This window comes from Salvelinus namaycush, chromosome 5 (assembly GCF_016432855.1).
Source record: "Salvelinus namaycush isolate Seneca chromosome 5, SaNama_1.0, whole genome shotgun sequence".
NCBI classification, from domain to species: Eukaryota; Metazoa; Chordata; class Actinopteri; order Salmoniformes; family Salmonidae; genus Salvelinus; species Salvelinus namaycush.
In genome coordinates, this window is record NC_052311.1 from 60,413,038 (window position 1) to 60,437,276 (window position 24,239).

At 38.9% G+C, this 24,239-nt stretch overlaps 1 protein-coding gene and 1 long non-coding RNA gene across 2 annotated transcripts in view; both read left to right on the forward strand.

The window, feature by feature from the left end:
* The window catches only part of LOC120048605 (cell adhesion molecule 4-like), a 752,359-nt gene that overhangs the window by 200,200 nt on the left and 527,920 nt on the right, over positions 1-24,239 (forward strand). The gene's annotated exons all lie outside the window — the stretch shown is intronic.
* On the forward strand, positions 21,839-23,533 carry LOC120048618. Its single transcript, XR_005477029.1, has 3 exons — positions 21,839-21,969; positions 22,322-22,452; positions 22,746-23,533. It is a non-coding gene; the product is annotated as an uncharacterized LOC120048618 (long non-coding RNA).

Here is a 24,239-nt window from a genome sequence, read left to right on the forward strand (position 1 = left end):
CAGGACACATCTTCTTAAAGAACCAATACTCACACACACCGACACATCTTCTAAAGAACCAATACTCAACACACACAGACACATCTTTTAAAGAACCAATACTCACACACACAGACACATCTTCTTAAAGAACCAATACTCTCACACACACAGACGACATCTTCTTAAAAAGAAAACCAATACTCACACACACAGACACATCTTCTTAAAGAACCAATACTCTCACACACAGAGCACATCTTCTTAAAGAACCAATACTCCACACACACAGAGACATCTCTTAAAGAACCAATACTCACACACACAGAACATCTTCTTAAAGAACAATACTCTCACACACACAGCCACATATCTTTCTAAGAAACCAATACTCACACACACAGGACACATCTTCTTAAAGAACCAATACTCACTCCCACACAGACCACATCTTCATAAAGAACCAATACCACACACACAGACACATCTCTTAAAGAACCAATACTCACAACACAGACAATTCTCTTAAAGAACCAATACTCCCACACACACAGACACATCATCTTCATAAAGAACCAATACTCACACACCACACAGACACATCTTCTTAAAGAACCAATACTCACACACACAGACACATACTGCTAAAGAAACCAATATCACACACACAGACACATCTCTTAAAGAACCAATACTCACACACACAGACACATCTTCTTAAAGAACCAATACTCACACACACAGACACATCTTCTAAAGAACAATACTCACACACACAGACACATCTTCTTAAAGAACCAATACTCACACACACAGACACATCTTCTTAAAGAACCAATACTCACACACACAGACACTCTTTCATAAAAACCAATACTCTCACACACAGAGCCATCTTCTTAAAGAACCAATACCACACACACAGACACATCTTCATAAAGCAATCCACACACACACATCTTCTAAAGAACCAATACTCACACACACAGACACATCTTCTTACAAGAACCAATACTCACACACACAGACACATCTTCTTAAAGAACCAATACTCCTCCACACACACACACACACATCTTCAAAAGGAACCCAATACTCCACACACAGACCACATCTTCTTAAAGAACCAATAACTCACACACACAGACACATCTTCTTAAAGAAACCAAGTACTCACACACACAGACACATCTTCCTAAAGAACCAATACTCACACAAAAGACATCTTCATAAAGAACCAATACTCACACACACAGGAACATCTTCTTAAAGAACCAATCACACAACAGACACATCTCCTAAAGAAACCAATACTCAACACACACAGACACATCTTCTTAAAGAACCAATACTCAACACACACAGACATCTCTAAAGGACCAATACTCACACACACATCTTCTAAAGAACCAATACTCACACACACAGAACACATCTTCTTAAAGAACCAATACTCACACACACACACAGACACATCGTCATAAAGAACCAATACTCACACACACAGACACTCTTCATAAAGAACCAATACTCACCACACAGACACATCTCTAAGAACCAATACTCACACACACACAGAAACATCTTCGTAAAGAACCAATATCCACACACACAGAACATCTTCTTAAGAACCAATACTCACACACACAGACACATCTTCTTAAAGAAAACCCCCAAATACTCACACCACACAAAACACATCTTCTTAAAGAACCAATACTCACACACACACGAACATCTTTCTTAAAGAAAACAATAAACTCACACAACACACAGACACATCTTCTTAAAGAACACAATACTCACACACACGACACATCTTCTATAAAAACCAATACTCCACACACACAGACATCTTTCATAAAGAACCAATACTCACCACACACAGACCACATCTTATTAAGAACCCAATCTCACAACACAGAACATCTTCTTAAAGAACCAATACTACACACACAGAGACATCTCTTAAAGAAACCAATACTCACACACACAGACCATATCTTATTTAAAGAACCAATACTCCACACACACAGACACATCTTCATAAAGAACCATAACTCACACACACAGACACATCTTCTTAAAGAACAATACTCCATCACACACAACACATCTTCGTAAAGAACCAATACGCACACACCACAGAACATCTTCTAAAGAACCAATACTCACAAAACACAGACAACAGCTTCTTAAAGAACCAATAACTTCACACACACACAGACACATCTTCTTAAAGAACCAATACTCACACACACAGACACATCTTTCTTAAGAACCAATACTTCACACACACAGAACATCTTCTTAAAGAACCAATACTCACACACACAGACACATGCTTTAAAGAACCAATACTCCACACACAGACACATCTTCTTAAAGAACCAATACCTCACACACACAGAGACATCTTCTTAAAGAACCTACTACTCACTACACACAGACACATCTTCTAAAGAACCAATACTCACACACACAGACACAATCTTCTTAAAGAAACCAATACTCACACACACACACAAACACATCTCTTAAAGAAACCAATACTCAAACAACAGACACATCTCAAAACACCAATACTCACACACACAGCACATCTTCTTATAAGAACCAATACTCACACACACAGACACATCTTCTAAAGAACCAATACTCACACACACAGAGCATCTTCTTAAAGAACCAAACTCTCACACACACAGAACATCTTCTAAAGAACCCAATACTACAACACACAGACACATCTTCTTAAAGAACCAATACTTCACACACACAGACCACATCTTAAAGAACCAATACCACACACACAGACACCTCTTCTTTAAAGAACCAATATCTACACACACACAGACACACTCTTAAAAGAACCAATTACTCACACACACAGACACATCTTCTTTAAAGAACCAATACCACACACACAGACACATCTTCCTTAAAGAACCAATACTCACACACCACAGACACATCGTTCTTAAAGAACCAATACTCCACACACACAATCACTCAAAGAACCATATCTCACTACACCAAGACACTTCTTTAAAGAACCCAATACTCACACAACACCAGACACATCTTCTAAAGAACCAATACCACACACACAGAACATCTCTCTTAAAGAAAACCAATACTCTCACAACACAGAGACATCTTCTTAAAGAACCAATACTCCACACACACAGACACAATCTTCTTAAAGAACCAAGACTCTCACACACACAGACACATTCTAAAGAACCAAATACTCACACACACAGACACATCTCAAAGAACCAATACTCACACACAACAGACAAATCTTCCTAAAGAACCAATACTCAACACAAACAGACACCATTTTAAAGAACCAATACTCACACACACAGACACATCTTCTAAAGAACCAATACTCACCACACACACAGACACATCTTCTTAAAGAACCAATACTCAACAGACACATCTTCATAAAGAACCAATACACACACACAGACACCATCTTCATTAAAGAAACCAATACTCACACACACAGACACATCTTCTTAAAGAAACCAATACTCACACACACAGACACATCTTCTTAAGAACCAATACTCACACACAGAACAGACACATCTCTAAAGAACCAATACTCACACACACAGACACATCTTCTTAAAGACCAATACCTCACACACACACAATCTTCATAAAGAACCAATACTCACACACACAGAGACACATCTTCTTAAGAAACCAATACTACACACACACAGACACATCTCTTAAAGAACCAATACTCACACACACAGACACATTTCTTAAAGAACCAATACTCACACACACAGACACATCTTCTTAAAGAACCAATACTCACAACACACAGACACATCTTCATAAAGAACCAATACTCACACACACAGACACATCTTCTTAAAGAACCAATACTCAACACACACAGACACACTTCTTAAAGAACCAATACTCACAACACACACAGACACATCTTCTTAAAGAACCAATACTCACACACACAGACACATCTTCTTAAAGAACCAATACTCACACACACAGACACATCTTCTTTAAAGAACCAATACTCACACACACAGACACATCTTCTTAAAGAAACAATACTCACACACAACAGACATCTCTTAAAGAACCAATACCTCACACACACAGACACATCTTCTTAAGAACCAATACTCACACACACAGACACTCTTCATAAAGAACCAATACTCACACACACAGGAAACCATCTTCTAAAGAACCAATAATCACACACACACAGACACATCTTCTAAAAAGAACCAATACTCACACACACAGACACATCTTCTTAAAAAAACAACTCACTACACACACACAGACACATCTTCTTAAAGAACAATACTCCACACACACAGACCACATCCCTTAAAGAACCAATACTCAACACACAGACACACTTCTTAAAGAACCAATACTCACACACACAGACACATCTTCTATATAAGAACCAATCTCGACAACACACCACACAGACACATCTCTTAAAGAACCAATACTCACACAAAACAGAACATCTTCATAAAGAACCAATACTCACACACACAGACACATCTTCTAAAGAACCAATACTCACACACACAGACACAATCTTCTAAAGAACCAATACTCACACACACACAGACACATCTTCTAAAGAACCAATACTCACACACACACGACACATCTTCTTAAAGAACCAATACTCACACACACAGACACATCTTAAAAGAACCAATACTCCACACACACAGACACATCTTCTAAAGAACCAATACTCACACACACAGACACATCTTCATAAAGAACCAATTACCACACACACAGACACATTCGAAAGAACCAATACTCACACACACAGACACATTTCTTAAAGAACCAATACTACCACACACAGAAACAACATTCTTCTAAAGAACCAATACTCACTCACACACAGACACATCTTCTTAAAGAACCAATACTCACACACACAGACACATCTTCTTAAGAACCAATACTCACACACACACAGACCATCTCTTTAAAGAAACAATACTCACACAACAGACACATCTTCATAAAGAAACCAATACTCACACCACAGACACATCTTCTTAAAGAACCAATACTCACACACACAGACACATCTTCTAAAGAACCAATACTCACACACACAGACACATCTTCTTAAAAGAACAATACCTCACACAAACACAAGACACATCTTCATAAAGAACCAATACTCACACACACAGACACATCTTCTTAAAGAACAATACTCACACACACGACACATCTCTTAAAGAACAATACTCACACACAGACACATCTTCTATAAAGAACCACTACTCACACCAAACAGACAATCTCTTAAAAGAACCAATACTCACACACACAAGACACATCTTCTTAAAGAACAATACTCACACACACAGACATCTTCATAAGAACCAATACTCACACACACAGACACCTCTTCTTAAAGAACCAACTACCACACATCTTCTAAGAACCAATACTCACCACACAGACACATCTCTTAAAGAACCAATACTCACACACAACAGACACATCCTCTAAAGAACCAATACTCACACACACAGACACATCTTCTTAAAGAACCATACTCACACACACAGACACATCTTCTTAAAGAACCAATACTCACACACACAGACACATCTCTTAAAGAACCATACTCACACAGACACATCTTCTAAAGAACCAATACTCACACACACAGACAATCTTCTTAAAGAACCATACTCACCACACAGACACTCTTATAAAGAACCAATACTCACACACACAGACACATCTTCTTCAAAGAACCAATACTCACACACAGACCACCATCTTCTTAAAGAACCAATACTCACACCCACAAGACACATCTTCAAAAGAACCAATACTCACACACACAGACACACTCTAAAGAACCAATACTCACAACACAGACAATCTTCTTAAAGAACCAATTACTCACACACACACGAACACATCTCTTAAAGAACCAATACTCACACACACACACACACACACCAAACATCTTCCTAAAGAACCAATACTCACACCACACAGGACACATCTTCTTAAAGAACCAATACTCACACAACAGACACATCTTCTTAAAGAAACCAATACTCACACACACAGACATCTCTTAAAGAAACCAATACTCACACACACCAGACACATCTCTTAAAAGAACCAATACCACACACACAGACACTCTTCATAAGAACCAATACTCACACACACAGACACATCTTCTTAAAGAACAATACTCACACCACACAAAGACACATCTTCTTAAAGAACCAATACTACACACACACAGACACATCTTCTTAAAGAACCAATACTCACACACACAAGACACATCTTCTTAAAGAACCAACTACACACACACACAGACACATCTTCTTAAAAGAACCAATACTCACACACACAGACACATCTTCTTAAAGAACCAATACTCACACACACAGACACATCTTCTTAAAGAACCAATATCACACACACAACAGACACATCTTCTTAAAGAACCTATACTCACACACACAGACACATCTTCATAAAGAACCAATACTCACACACACAGACACATCATAAAGAACCAATACTCACACACACAGACACATCTTCATAAAGAACCATACTCACACACACACAGACACATCTTCTTAAAGAACCAATTACTCACACACACAGACCATCTTCTAAAGAACCAATACTCACACACACAGCACCACATCTTCTTAAAGAACCAACTCCACACACACAGACACATCTTCATAAAGAAACAATACTCCACACACAGACACATCTTCATAAAGAACCAATACTCACACACATACAGACAACCATCTTCATAAAGAACCAATACTCACACACACAGACACATCTTCTTAAAGAACCAATACTCACACACACAGACACATCTTCTAAAGAACCAATACTCACACACACAAGACACATCTTCTTAAAGAACCAATACTCACCACACACAGACACATCTTCTAAAGAAAACACTACTCCACACACACACAGACACATCTTCTAAAGAACCAATACTCACACACAACAGACACATCTTCTTAAAGAACCAATACTCACACACACAGACACATCTTCTTAAAAGAACCAATAACTCAACACACAGACACATCTTCATAAAGAAACCAATACTCACACACACAGGACACCATCTCTAAAAGAACCAATACTCACACACACAGACACATCTTCTAAAGAACCAATACTCACACACACAGACACATCTTCTTAAAGAACCAATACTACACACACACAGACACAGCTTCTTAAAGAACCAATACTCACACACAGACACAATCTTCATAAAGAACCAATACTCACACACACAGACACATCTTTCTTTAAACCAATACTCACACACACAGACACATCTTCTTAAAGAACCAATACATCACACACACAGAACATCTTCTATAAAGAACCAATACTCACACACACAGACCATTCTAAAGAACCAATACTCACACTCACACAGACACATCTTCTTAAAGAACCAATACTCACACACCAGACACACTCATAAAGAACCAATACTCACACACACAGACACATCTTCTTAAAGAACCAATACTCACAACACACGAGACACATCGTCTAAAAGAAACCAATACTCACACACACAGACACACACATCTTCTTAAGAAGAACCAAAATACTCACACACATCAGACACATCTCTCTTCAAGAACCCACACACATCCAACACATCTTCTAAAGGAATAAATCACTCCACACACACAGACACATCTTCTGAAAGAACCGAATACTTACTCACACAAACAGACACATCTTCTAAAAGAACCAATACTCACACACACCAGAACACTCTTCTTAAAGAACCAATACTCACACACAGACACATCCTTACTTAAAGAACCAAACTCACACACACAGACACATCTTCTTAAAGAACCAATACTCACACACACGAACACATCTTAACTATCCACACAAGAACCAATACTCACACACACAGACACATCTAACTACTAAAGAAACTCTTAAAATACTCACACCACAGACACATCTTCTTAAAGAACCAATTACGCACACACACAAACACACAACCATCTGTCTTCAAAGAACCAATACTCCACCACACACAGACACATACTTCTATAAAGAACCAATACTCACACACACAGACACATTCTTCTTAAAGAACCAATACTCACACACACACAGCACACATCTTCTAAAGAACCATATCTACCACACACACAGGGACACTCTTCATAAAGAACCAAATACTCTCACACACACACAGACACACCAAACTTCTTAAAGAAAACAATACTCCACACACACACAGACACATCTTCTAATAAAGAACACAAATACTCACACACAACAGACACCATCTTCTTAAAGAAACCAATACTCACACACACAGACACATCTTCTTAAAGAACCAAATACTCACACACACAGACACATCTTCTTAAAGAACCCAATACTACACACACACAAGAACATCTTCTTAAAGAACCCAATACTCACACAACCAGAACCACATCTTCTTAAAGAACCAATACTCACACACACACAAGACACATCTTCTTAAAGAACCAATACTCACCACACACACAGACACATCTTCTTTAAAGAACCAATACTACACACACAGACACATCTTCATAAAGAACCAATACACACACACAGACACACTTCTAAAGAAACCAATACTCACACACACAGACACATCTTCTAAAGAACCAATACTCACACACACAGACACATCTTCATTAAAGAACCAATACTCACACACACAGACACATCTTCTTAAAGAACCAATACTCACACACACACAGACACTCTTCTAAAGAACCAATACTCACCACACAGACACATCTTCATAAAGAACCAATACTCACACACCACAGACACATCTCTTTTAAAGAAACCACTACTCACACACCAGACACATCTTTCTTAAAGAAACACTACTCACACACACACAGACACATCTTTTAAAGAACCAATACTCACACACACAGACACACTCTTCATAAAGAACCAATACTCACACACACAGGACACATCTTCATTAAAGAAACCAATACTCCAACGCACACAGAACACATCTTCTAAAGAACCAATACTCACACACACAGACACATCTCTTAAAGACAATATACTAACACACAGACACATCTTCTATAAAGAACCAAACTCACACACACAGACACATCTTACAATACAAGAAACACAATACTCACACACACACACACAGGACTCATTCATTAAGAACCAATACTCACACACACAGACACATCTTCTTAAAGAACCAATACTCACACACACAGACACATCTTCTAAAGAACCAATACTCACACACACCACAGACACATCTTCATTAAAGAACCAATACTCACACACACAGACACATCTTCTTAAAGAAACCAATACTCACACACACAGACACATCTTCTTAAGAACCAATACTCACACCACACAGACACATCTTAAGAACCAATACACAAACACGACAACATCTCTAAAGAACCAATACTCACACACAGAACACATCTTCTTAAAGAACCAAATACTCACACACACAGACACATCTTCTTAAAGAACCAATACTCACCACACGACACATCTTCTTAAAGAACCAATACCACAACAGACCACATCTTCTTAAAGAACCAATTCACACACCAGACACATTCTTAAAGAACCAATACTCACACACACAGACACATCTTCATAAAGAACAATACTACACACAGAACACAGACACATCTTCTTAAAAACCAATACTCACACACACAGACACATCTTCTTAAAGAACCAATATCACACACAGACACTCTTCTAAAGAACCAATACATCACACACAGACACATCTTCTTAAAGAACCAATACTCACACAACACAGACACATCTTCTTAAAGAACAATACTAACACACACACACAGACAAATCACTTCTTAAAGAACCAATTACTCACACCCACGGGGACAACTCTTCTTAAAGAACAATACTACACACACAACACATCTAAGAACACATTCTTCTTAAAGAACCAATACTCACACACACAGACACATTTCTTAAAGAACCAATATCACACACACAGACACATCTTCATAAAGAACCAATACTAACACACACACAGACACATCTCTTAAAGAACCAATACTCACACACACAGACCACACATCTTCTTAAAGAAACAATATACGGACACACACAAGACACATCTTCTTAAAAACCAATACTCACACACACAGACACACATTCTAAAGAAAACAATACACACACACACACAGCACACGATCTTTCATAAAGAACCAATACTCACACACACACAGACCACATCTTCTTAAAGAACCAATACCTCACACACACAGACACATTCTTAAAGAACCAATACTCACACACCACACAGACACATCTTCTTAAAGAACCAATACACACACACAGACACACATCTTCTTAAAAGAAACCAATACTCACACACACAGCACACATCTTCTTAAAGAACCAATACTCACACACACACACACAGACACAGTCTTCATAAAGAACCATACTCACACACACAGGACACATCTTCTTAAAGAACCACAATACTTCACACACACAGGACACATCTTCTAAAGAACCAATACTCACACCACACAGGACACAATCTCTTAAAGAACCAATACCTCACACACAACAGACACATCTTCTTAAAGAACCAATACTCACACACACAGACACATCTTCCTTAAAGAACCCAATACTCACACACACAGACACATTTCTTAAAGAAAAACCAAATATCTCACACACACAGACACATCTTCATAAACAACCAATACTCTACCACACCACAGAACATTCTTAAAGAACAATACTCACACACACAGAACACATCTTCTTAAAGAACCAATACTCACACACACGCACACACTTCTCTAAAGAACCAATACTCACACACACAGAACACATCTTCTTAAAGAACCAATACTCACACACACAGACACATCTTCTTAAAGAACCAATACTCACACACACACAGCACATTCGTCTTAAGAAAAAACAATACTCACAAACACAGACACATCTCTAAAGAACCAAACCACAACAGAACACTTTAAAGAAACCAATACTCACACAACAGACACATCTTCTTAAAGAACCAATACTCACACACACAGACACATATTCTTAAAGAACCAATACTCTCACACCACAGACACATCTCATAAAGAACCAATACTCACAACACAGACACATCTTCTTTAAATAAACCAATACACACACAAACAGGACAATTTTATAAAGAACAATACTCACACAACACACAGACACACAACTTCTTAAAGAACCAATATCTCACACACACCAGACACATTCTTCTTAAGAACCAATACTACACACACACTACATCGTCTTAAAGAAACCAATACTCACATACCAACACACACAGACACATCTTCTTAAAGAACCAATACTCACACACACAGACACATCTTCTTAAAGAACCAATACTCACACACACACACACAGACACGTCTTCATAAAGAACCAATACTCACACACACACAGACACATCTTCTTAAAGAACCAATACTCACACACACAGACATCTTCTTAAAGAACCAATACTCACACACACACAGACACATCTTCTTAAAGAACCAATACTCACACACACAGACACGTCTTCATAAAGAACCAATACTCTCACACACACACAGACACATCTTCTTAAAGAACCAATACTCACACACACACAGACACATCTTCGTAAAGAACCAATACTCACACACACAGACACATCTTCTTAAAGAACCAATACTCACACACACAGACACATCTTCTTAAAGAACCAATACTCACACACACACAGACACATCTTCTTAAAGAACCAATACTCACACACACAGACACATCTTCTTAAAGAACCAATACTCACACACACAGACACATCTTCTTAAAGAACCAATACTCACACACACACAGACACATCTTCTTAAAGAACCAATACTCACACACACAGACACATCTTCATAAAGAACCAATACTCACACACACAGACACATCTTCATAAAGAACCAATACTCACACACACAGACACATCTTCATAAAGAACCAATACTCACACACACAGACACATCTTCATAAAGAACCAATACTCACACACACAGACACATCTTCTTAAAGAACCAATACTCACACACACAGACACATCTTCATAAAGAACCAATACTCACACACACAGACACATCTTCATAAAGAACCAATACTCTCACACACAGACACATCTTCATAAAGAACCAATACTCACACACACAGACACATCTTCATAAAGAACCAATACTCACACACACAGACACATCTTCTTAAAGAACCAATACTCACACACACAGACACATCTTCTTAAAGAACCAATACTCACACACACACAGACACATCTTCTTAAAGAACCAATACTCACACACACAGACACATCTTCATAAAGAACCAATACTCTCACACACACAGACACATCTTCTTAAAGAACCAATACTCACACACACACAGACACATCTTCTTAAAGAACCAATACTCACACACACAGACACATCTTCTTAAAGAACCAATACTCACTCACACACAGACACATCTTCATAAAGAACCAATACTCACACACACAGACACATCTTCATAAAGAACCAATACTCACACACACAGACACATCTTCTTAAAGAACCAATACTCACTCACACACAGACACATCTTCTTAAAGAACCAATACTCACACACACAGACACATCTTCTAAAGAACCAATACTCACACACACAGACACATCTTCATAAAGAACCAATACTCACACACACAGACACATCTTCTTAAAGAACCAATACTCACACACACAGACACATCTTCTTAAAGAACCAATACTCACACACACAGACACATCTTCTTAAAGAACCAATACTCACACACACAGACACATCTTCTTAAAGAACCAATACTCACACACACAGACACATCTTCTTAAAGAACCAATACTCACACACACAGACACATCTTCTTAAGAACCAATACTCACACACACAGACACATCTTCTTAAAGAACCAATACTCACACAGACACATCTTCTTAAAGAACCAATTCTCACACACACAGACACATCTTCTTAAAGAACCAATACTCACACACACAGACACATCTTCATAAAGAACCAATACTCACACACACACAGACACATCTTCTTAAAGAACCAATACTCACACACACAGACACATCTTCTTAAAGAACCAATATTCACACACAGACACATCTTCTTAAAGAACCAATACTCACACACACAGACACATCTTCTTAAAGAACCAATACTCACACACACAGACACATCTTCTTAAAGAACCAATACTCACACACACAGACACATCTTCTTAAAGAACCAATACTCACACACACAGACACATCTTCTTAAAGAACCAATACTCACACACACACAGACACATCTTCTTAAAGAACCAATACTCACACACACAGACACGTCTTCTTAAAGAACCAATACTCACACACACAGACACATCTTCTTAAAGAACCAATACACACACACACACAGACACATCTTCTTAAAGAACCAATACTCACACACACACACACATCTTCTTAAAGAACCAATACACAGACACACACAGACACATCTTCTTAAAGAACCAATACTCACACACACAGACACATCTTCTTAAAGAACCAATACACACACACACACAGACACATCTTCATAAAGAACCAATACTCACACACACAGACACATCTTCATAAAGAACCAATACTCACACACACAGACACATCTTCTTAAAGAACCAATACTCACACACACACACAGACACATCTTCTTAAAGAACCAATACTCACACACACACACACATCTTCTTAAAGAACCAATACTCACACACACAGACACATCTTCATAAAGAACCAATACTCACACACACACACACAGACACGTCTTCATAAAGAACCAATACTCACACACACAGACACATCTTCTTAAAGAACCAATACTCACACACACAGACACATCTTCATAAAGAACCAATACTCACACACACAGACACATCTTCTTAAAGAACCAATACTCACACACACACAGACACATCTTCTTAAAGAACCAATACTCACACACACAGACACATCTTCTTAAAGAACCAATACTCACACACACAGACACATCTTCTTAAAGAACCAATACTCACACACACAGACACATCTTCATAAACAACCAATACTCTCACACACACAGAGACATCTTCTTAAAGAACCAATACTCACACACACAAACACATCTTCTTAAAGAACCAATACTCACACACACACACACACATCTTCATAAAGAACCAATACTCACACACACAAACACATCTTCTTAAAGAACCAATACTCACACACACAGACACATCTTCTTAAAGAACCAATACTCACACACACAGACACATCTTCTTAAAGAACCAATACTCACACACACAGACACATCTTCTTAAAGAACCAATACTCACACACAGACACATCTTCTTAAAGAACCAATACTCACACACACAGACACATCTTCTTAAAGAACCAATACTCACACACACAGACACATCTTCTTAAAGAACCAATACTCACACACACAGACACGTCTTCATAAAGAACCAATACTCACACACACAGACACATCTTCTTAAAGAACCAATACACACACACACAGACACATCTTCATAAAGAACCAATACTCACACACACACAGACACATCTTCTTAAAGAACCAATACTCACACACACACAGACACATCTTCTTAAAGAACCAATACTCACACACACATCTTCTTAAAGAACCAATACTCACACACACAGACATCTTCTTAAAGAACCAATACTCACACACACACAGACACATCTTCTTAAAGAACCAATACTCACACACACAGACACATCTTCATAAAGAACCAATACTCACACACACAGACACATCTTCTTAAAGAACCAATACTCACACACACACAGACACATCTTCGTAAAGAACCAATACTCACACACACAGACACATCTTCTTAAAGAACCAATACTCACACACACAGACACATCTTCTTAAAGAACCAATACTCACACACACACATACACATCTTCTTAAAGAACCAATACTCACACACACAGACACATCTTCTTAAAGAACCAATACTCACACACACACACAGACACATCTTCTTAAAGAACCAATACTCACACACACAGACACATCTTCTTAAAGAACCAATACTCACACACACAGACACATCTTCTTAAAGAACCAATACTCACACACACAGACACATCTTCATAAACAACCAATACTCTCACACACACAGAGTCATCTTCTTAAAGAACCAATACTCACACACACAGACACATCTTCTTAATGAACCAATACTCACACACACAGAGACATCTTCTTAAAGAACCAATACTCTCACACACACAGAGACATCTTCTTAAAGAACCAATACTCACACACACAGACACATCTTCTTAAAGAACCAATACTCTCACACACACAGACACATCTTCATAAAGAACCAATACTCACACACACAGACACATCTTCTTAAAGAACCAATACTCACACACACACACACAGACACATCTTCGTAAAGAACCAATACTCACACACACAGACACATCTTCTTAAAGAACCAATACTCACACACACAGACACATCTTCTTAAAGAACCAATACTCACACACACACAGACACATCTTCTTAAAGAACCAATACTCACACACACAGACACATCTTCTTAAAGAACCAATACTCTCACACACACAGAGACATCTTCTTAAAGAACCAATACTCACACACACAGACACATCTTCTTAAAGAACCAATACTCTCACACACAGAGACATCTTCTTAAAGAACCAATACTCTCACACACACAGAGACATCTTCTTAAAGAACCAATACTCACACACACAGACACATCTTCTTAAAGAACCAATACTCTCACACACACAGACACATCTTCTTAAAGAACCAATACTCACACACACAGACACATCTTCATAAAGAACCAATACTCACACACACAGACACATCTTCTTAAAGAACCAATACTCACACACACACAGACACATCTTCGTAAAGAACCAATACTCACACACACAGACACATCTTCTTAAAGAACCAATACTCACACACACAGACACATCTTCTTAAAGAACCAATACTCACACACACACATACACATCTTCTTAAAGAACCAATACTCACACACACAGACACATCTTCTTAAAGAACCAATACTCACACACACACACAGACACATCTTCTTAAAGAACCAATACTCACACACACAGACACATCTTCTTAAAGAACCAATACTCACACACACAGACACATCTTCTTAAAGAACCAATACTCACACACACAGACACATCTTCATAAACAACCAATACTCTCACACACACAGAGTCATCTTCTTAAAGAACCAATACTCACACACACAGACACATCTTCTTAATGAACCAATACTCACACACACAGAGACATCTTCTTAAAGAACCAATACTCTCACACACACAGAGACATCTTCTTAAAGAACCAATACTCACACACACAGACACATCTTCTTAAAGAACCAATACTCTCACACACACAGACACATCTTCATAAAGAACCAATACTCACACACACAGACACATCTTCTTAAAGAACCAATACTCACACACACACACACAGACACATCTTCGTAAAGAACCAATACTCACACACACAGACACATCTTCTTAAAGAACCAATACTCACACACACAGACACATCTTCTTAAAGAACCAATACTCTCACACACAGAGACATCTTCTTAAAGAACCAATACTCTCACACACACAGAGACATCTTCTTAAAGAACCAATACTCACACACACAGACACATCTTCTTAAAGAACCAATACTCTCACACACACAGACACATCTTCTTAAAGAACCAATACTCACACACACAGACACATCTTCATAAAGAACCAATACTCACACACACAGACACATCTTCTTAAAGAACCAATACTCACACACACAGACACATCTTCTTAAAGAACCAATACTCACACACACAGACACATCTTCATAAAGAACCAATACTCACACACACAGACACATCTTCTTAAAGAACCAATACTCACACATCTTCATAAAGAACCAATACTCACACACACAGACACATCTTCTTAAAGAACCAATACTCACACACACAGACACATCTTCTTAAAGAACCAATACTCACACACACAGACACATCTTCTTAAAGAACCAATACTCACACAGATACAGACACATCTTCTTAAAGAACCAATACTCACACACACAGACACATCTTCTTAAAGAACCAATACTCACACACACACATCTTCATAAAGAACCAATACTCACACACACAGACACATCTTCTTAAAGAACCAATACTCACACACACAGACACATCTTCTTAAAGAACCAATACTCACACACAGACACATTTTCTTAAAGAACCAATACTCACACACAGACACATCTTCTTAAAGAACCAATACTCACACACACAGACACATCTTCATAAAGAACCAATACTCACACACACAGACACATCTTCTTAAAGAACCAATACTCACACACACAGACACATCTTCTTAAAGAACCAATACTCACACACACAGACACATCTTCTTAAAGAACCAATACTCACACACACAGACACATCTTCTTAAAGAACCAATACTCACACACACAGACACAGTCTTCATAAAGAACCAATACTCACACACACAGACACATCTTCTTAAAGAACCAATACTCACACACACACAGACACATCTTCTTAAAGAACCAATACTCACACACACACAGACACATCTTCGTAAAGAACCAATACTCACACACACAGACACATCTTCTTAAAGAACCAATACTCACACACACAGACACATCTTCTTAAAGAACCAATACTCACACACACACAGACACATCTTCTTAAAGAACCAATACTCACACACACAGACACATCTTCTTAAAGAACCAATACTCACACACACAGACACATCTTCTTAAAGAACCAATACTCACACACACACAGACACATCTTCTTAAAGAACCAATACTCACACACACAGACACATCTTCATAAAGAACCAATACTCACACACACAGACACATCTTCATAAAGAACCAATACTCACACACACAGACACATCTTCTGAATGAACCAATACTCACACACACAGACACCTCTTCATAAAGAACCAATACTCACACACACAGACACATCTTCTTAAAGAACCAATACTCACACACACAGACACATCTTCATAAAGAACCAATACTCTCACACACAGACACATCTTCATAAAGAACCAATACTCACACACACAGACACATCTTCATAAAGAACCAATACTCACACACACAGACACATCTTCTTAAAGAACCAATACTCACACACACAGACACATCTTCTTAAAGAACCAATACTCACACACACACAGACACATCTTCTTAAAGAACCAATACTCACACACACAGACACATCTTCATAAAGAACCAATACTCTCACACACACAGACACATCTTCTTAAAGAACCAATACTCACACACACACAGACACATCTTCTTAAAGAACCAATACTCACACACACAGACACATCTTCATAAAGAACCAATACTCACACACACAGACACATCTTCTTAAAGAACCAATACTCACTCACACACAGACACATCTTCTTAAAGAACCAATACTCACACACACAGACACATCTTCATAAAGAACCAATACTCACACACACAGACACATCTTCTTAAAGAACCAATACTCACACACAGACACATCTTCTTAAAGAACCAATACTCACACACACAGACACATCTTCTAAAAAGAACCAATACTCACACACACACAGACACATCTTCATAAAGAACCAATACTCACACAGAGACACATCTTCATAAAGAACCAATACTCACACACACACACACAGACACGTCTTCATAAAGAACCAATACTCACACACACAGACACATCTTCTTAAAGAACCAATACTCACACACACACACACACACACACACACACACACACACACACACACACACACACACACACACACACACACACACACACACACACACACACACACACACACACACACACAGACACGTCTTCATAAAGAACCAATACTCACACACACAGACACATCTTCTTAAAGAACCAATACTCACACACACACACACACACACACACACACACACACACACACACACACACACACACACACACACACACACACACACACACACACACACACACAGACACATCTTCTTAAAGAACCAATACTCACACACACAGACACATCTTCTTAAAGAACCAATACTCTCACACACACACACACACACACACACACAGACACATCTTCTTAAAGAACCAATACTCACACACACAGACACATCTTCATAAAGAACCAATACTCACACACACAGACACATCTTCTTAAAGAACCAATACTCACACACACATCTTCTTAAAGAACCAATACTCACACACACAGACACATCTTCATAAAGAACCAATACTCTCACACACACAGACACATCTTCTTAAAGAACCAATACTCACACACACACAGACACATCTTCTTAAAGAACCAATACTCACACACACAGACACATCTTCTTAAAGAACCAATACTCACTCACACACAGACACATCTTCATAAAGAACCAATACTCACACACACAGACACATCTTCATAAAGAACCAATACTCACACACACAGACACATCTTCTTAAAGAACCAATACTCACTCACACACAGACACATCTTCTTAAAGAACCAATACTCACACACACAGACACATCTTCTTAAAGAACCAATACTCACACACACAGACACATCTTCATAAAGAACCAATACTCACACACACAGACACATCTTCTTAAAGAACCAATACTCACACACACAGACACATCTTCTTAAAGAACCAATACTCACACACACAGACACATCTTCATAAAGAACCAATACTCACACACACAGACACATCTTCATAAAGAACCAATACTCACACACACAGACACATCTTCTTAAAGAACCAATACTCACACACACAGACACATCTTCATAAAGAACCAATACTCACACAGAGACACATCTTCATAAAGAACCAATACTCACACACACACACACAGACACGTCTTCATAAAGAACCAATACTCACACACACAGACACATCTTCTTAAAGAACCAATACTCACACACACACACACACACACACACACACACACACACACACACACACACACACACACACACACACACACACACACACACACAGACACGTCTTCATAAAGAACCAATACTCACACACACAGACACATCTTCTTAAAGAACCAATACTCACACACACAGACACATCTTCTTAAAGAACCAATACTCACACACACACACACACACACACACACACACACACACACACACACACACACACACACACACACACACACACACACACAGACACATCTTCTTAAAGAACCAATACTCACACACACAGACACATCTTCTTAAAGAACCAATACTCTCACACACACACACACACACACACACACACACACAGACACATCTTCTTAAAGAACCAATACTCACACACACAGACACATCTTCATAAAGAACCAATACTCACACACACAGACACATCTTCATAAAGAACCAATACTCACACACACAGACACATCTTCTTAAAGAACCAATACTCACACACACAGACACATCTTCTTAAAGAACCAATACTCACACACACAGACACATCTTCTTAAAGAACCAATACTCACACACACAGACACATCTTCTTAAAGAACCAATACTCACACACACAGAGACATCTTCATAAAGAACCAATACTCACACACACACACACACACACACAGACACGTCTTCATAAAGAACCAATACTCACACACACACACACACACACACACACACACACACACACACACACACACACACACACACACACACACACACACACACACACACACACACACACACACACACAGACACAGACACGTCTTCATAAAGAACCAATACTCACACACAGACACATCTTCATAAAGAACCAATACTTACACACAGACACATCTTCATAAAGAACCAATACTCACACACAGACACATCTTCATAAAGAACCAATACTCACACACAGACACATCTTCATAAACAACCATCACTCACACACAGACACATCTTCATAAAGAACCAATACTCACACACACACAGACACATCTTCATAAAGAACCATCACTCACACACACAGACACATCTTCATAAAGAACCAATACTCACACACACAGACACATCTTCATAAAGAACCAATACTCACACACACAGACACATCTTCATAAAGAACCATCACTCACACACAGACACATCTTCTTAAAGAACCAATACTCACACACAGACACATCTTCTTAAAGAACCAATACTCACACACACAGACACATCTTCATAAAGAACCAATACTCACACACAGACACATCTTCTTAAAGAACCAATACTCACACACACACAGACACGTATTCATAAAGATCCAATACTCAAACACAGACACATCTTTATAAAGAAATACAATCTTTCTCCTCTCTCTATCATTCTTTCACCATACTCTTTAATTCATCACTTCCATTTATTTTTCTTCCCATTCCCCTCTCCCCCTCTCTCCGTCTCCCCCTCTCCTTCTTTCTTTCTCTCCCCTCCTTCCTTCCTTCTCTCTCTCTCTCTCCCTCCTTCCTTCCCTCTCTCTCCCTCCTTCCTTCCTTCTCTCTCTCGCTCTTCCTCCTTCCCTCTCTCTCCCTCCTTCCTTCTTTCCCTCTCTCTCTCTCAGCAGGAAGACCAGTGTCTGGAGAAGGTGATTAACGACACTGAGGACTTATTCAAATCCAGGGAGAAAGAATACCAAGAGACCATCGATCAGATTGAGGTGTGGGGGGGGGGGGGGGGGGGGTCTAGGGCTATGTTAATGTTTGACCGTGTGTTTCTCCCCAGTATGACTTGGCTACAGCTAAGAGTGATGTGTTTCTCCCCAGTATGACTTGGCTACAGCTAAGAGTGATGTGTTTCTCCCCAGTATGACTTGGCTACAGCTAAGAGTGATGTGTTTCTCCCCAGTATGACTTGGCTACAGCTAAGAGTGATGTGTTTCTCCCCAGTATGACTTGGCTACAGCTAAGAGTGATGTGTTTCTCCCCAGTATGACTTGGCTACAGCTAAGAGTGATGTGTTTCTCCCCAGTATGACTTGGCTACAGCTAAGAGTGATGTGTTTCTCCCCAGTATGACTTGGCTACAGCTAAGAGTGATATGAACCGTCACCTACATGAATACATGGAGATGTGTTCTATGAAGAGAGGCCTGGATGTACAGATGGAGACCTGCAGGAGACTCATCACCCAGAGTGGGGACAGGTACACTCACTCCCTCACTCTCTGCCACCGGCATTCTCTTCTCTCTCTCACGGTTTCTCTTTGGCTCACTTTTAATGACCTACAGTAGTTTACAGTAATCTGTAAATTTTCTTTGACCAAGTTTTAAACGCATTCTTGTGCCAACTGTATACCTGTTATTGTCTAAATTATGCATTCCCCCAAAAATGATTTTCTCTTTCTTTCTCCCTCTCTTTCTCTCTCTGTCTCTACCTCTCTTTCTCTCTCGCTCTTTCTCTCTCTTTCTCTCGCTCACTTGCTCGCTCTCTTTATAGTAAGCCTGGCTCTCCTGTGGCTGTGGCTGGTGAGGAGAGCGTTGACCAGGCAGAGAAGGAAGGGACAACAGCGTCGCCTCCTCTCTCCAACTCTCCTCCCAGATCATGACCTATCAAGACCACCTCCATCACATGACCTTCATTCCATCCAACCACAGCACCACTCAACACTCCGCTGTCACTATAGCAACGCCATGTTTACATTCTAACCACTAGATGTTTGTTAGTCTATTTTTCATTTTCTTCATGCTATCTTCATTCACAAGGCTCAATATAGGAAAGTGGCAGATCTATCTGTTTTAGCGACGGTGTAGTGTTGTGTTTTCCAACAGCTTTTAGTCCCCTCTACTGGAAAGTGGTATTACTAACACCATGGAAGTCTGTACATAAGAATCCACTGTTTAGCAGAGCAAAGGTAACGAGGTAATGGATTGAAATACACAACTTGAATTGAGAATACCTCATAGAAACTTATGAGCAATATTTGAATGAACTCATATGAGTTGTAGGCTAGCGTGTACTCTTAAGGTAGTTGTTGGTACTACAGAGAACCATGGTAATAACTCTCCTATAGCATGATCCATTTCCACACAGCCATAATGATAAACACACCGCACACACACCAATACATTCATGTCAGGCTAGCAGATCATTCTAACAGTGTGGTGTCCTGTTGCTACATCATGAGGGTTGTTTTCAGACTCAGTCAAACTCACCTAGAAGTATATCACAGTAAATATAAGCCTTAGGGTGTGTTCGTAAATTCACTGGAGTGCCAGAGTGTGCTCTGGGCATTTGTAAATTTAAAGCTTTGTCAGATTGTCAGTTCGTAAATTCTGAGTGTTTCGCTCTCGGAGCGTTCAGAGCGCACGAGGAGTAGGGTTGATCCGAGTGTTCTGACCTCGCAACGGCAGTCAAGCACCCAAGCTAACTGGCTAAAGTTGGCTAGCTTGCTAGCTACTTCCAGACAAAAATGAGAGAACACCTCACTCTGACCATTTTACTCACCCTAGCAGAGCTGATTAGGTTGTTTTTGTTATCCAGAGTGTTGGTGACTGTAACTGTGATGCTGGCAACAATTTCATTACGCTATTTTGCCTACGTTTACTGACACCGGCCATATTCAATGGGTGTTGAGCGTTTAATAAATTCATCAGATGAGAATGGAGTAGATAGCCAGAGAAAATTTACCAAGCAAAGCCCAGTTGGCAAGAGAGAGAAACTCCAGATTAATCACTTTATTAGCAACAAAACAGAAATATACTGTACTGTATCATAGTTATTCAAACGGACTAAAATAATATAAAATCACTCATTTTATCAAGACATCTATACTTCATTCATATGTATCAATGAAAACTAGAAAAAAGTCAATTAGTAAACTAAACTCTAAGATGCAGTCACTCAGATGGCGTCAATGATATCCCCTGTGTGTGATTCTGAACTCACGAGTCACATTTTGAAACAAAAGCCTGCCCGTCTCTCTGCCCTTTT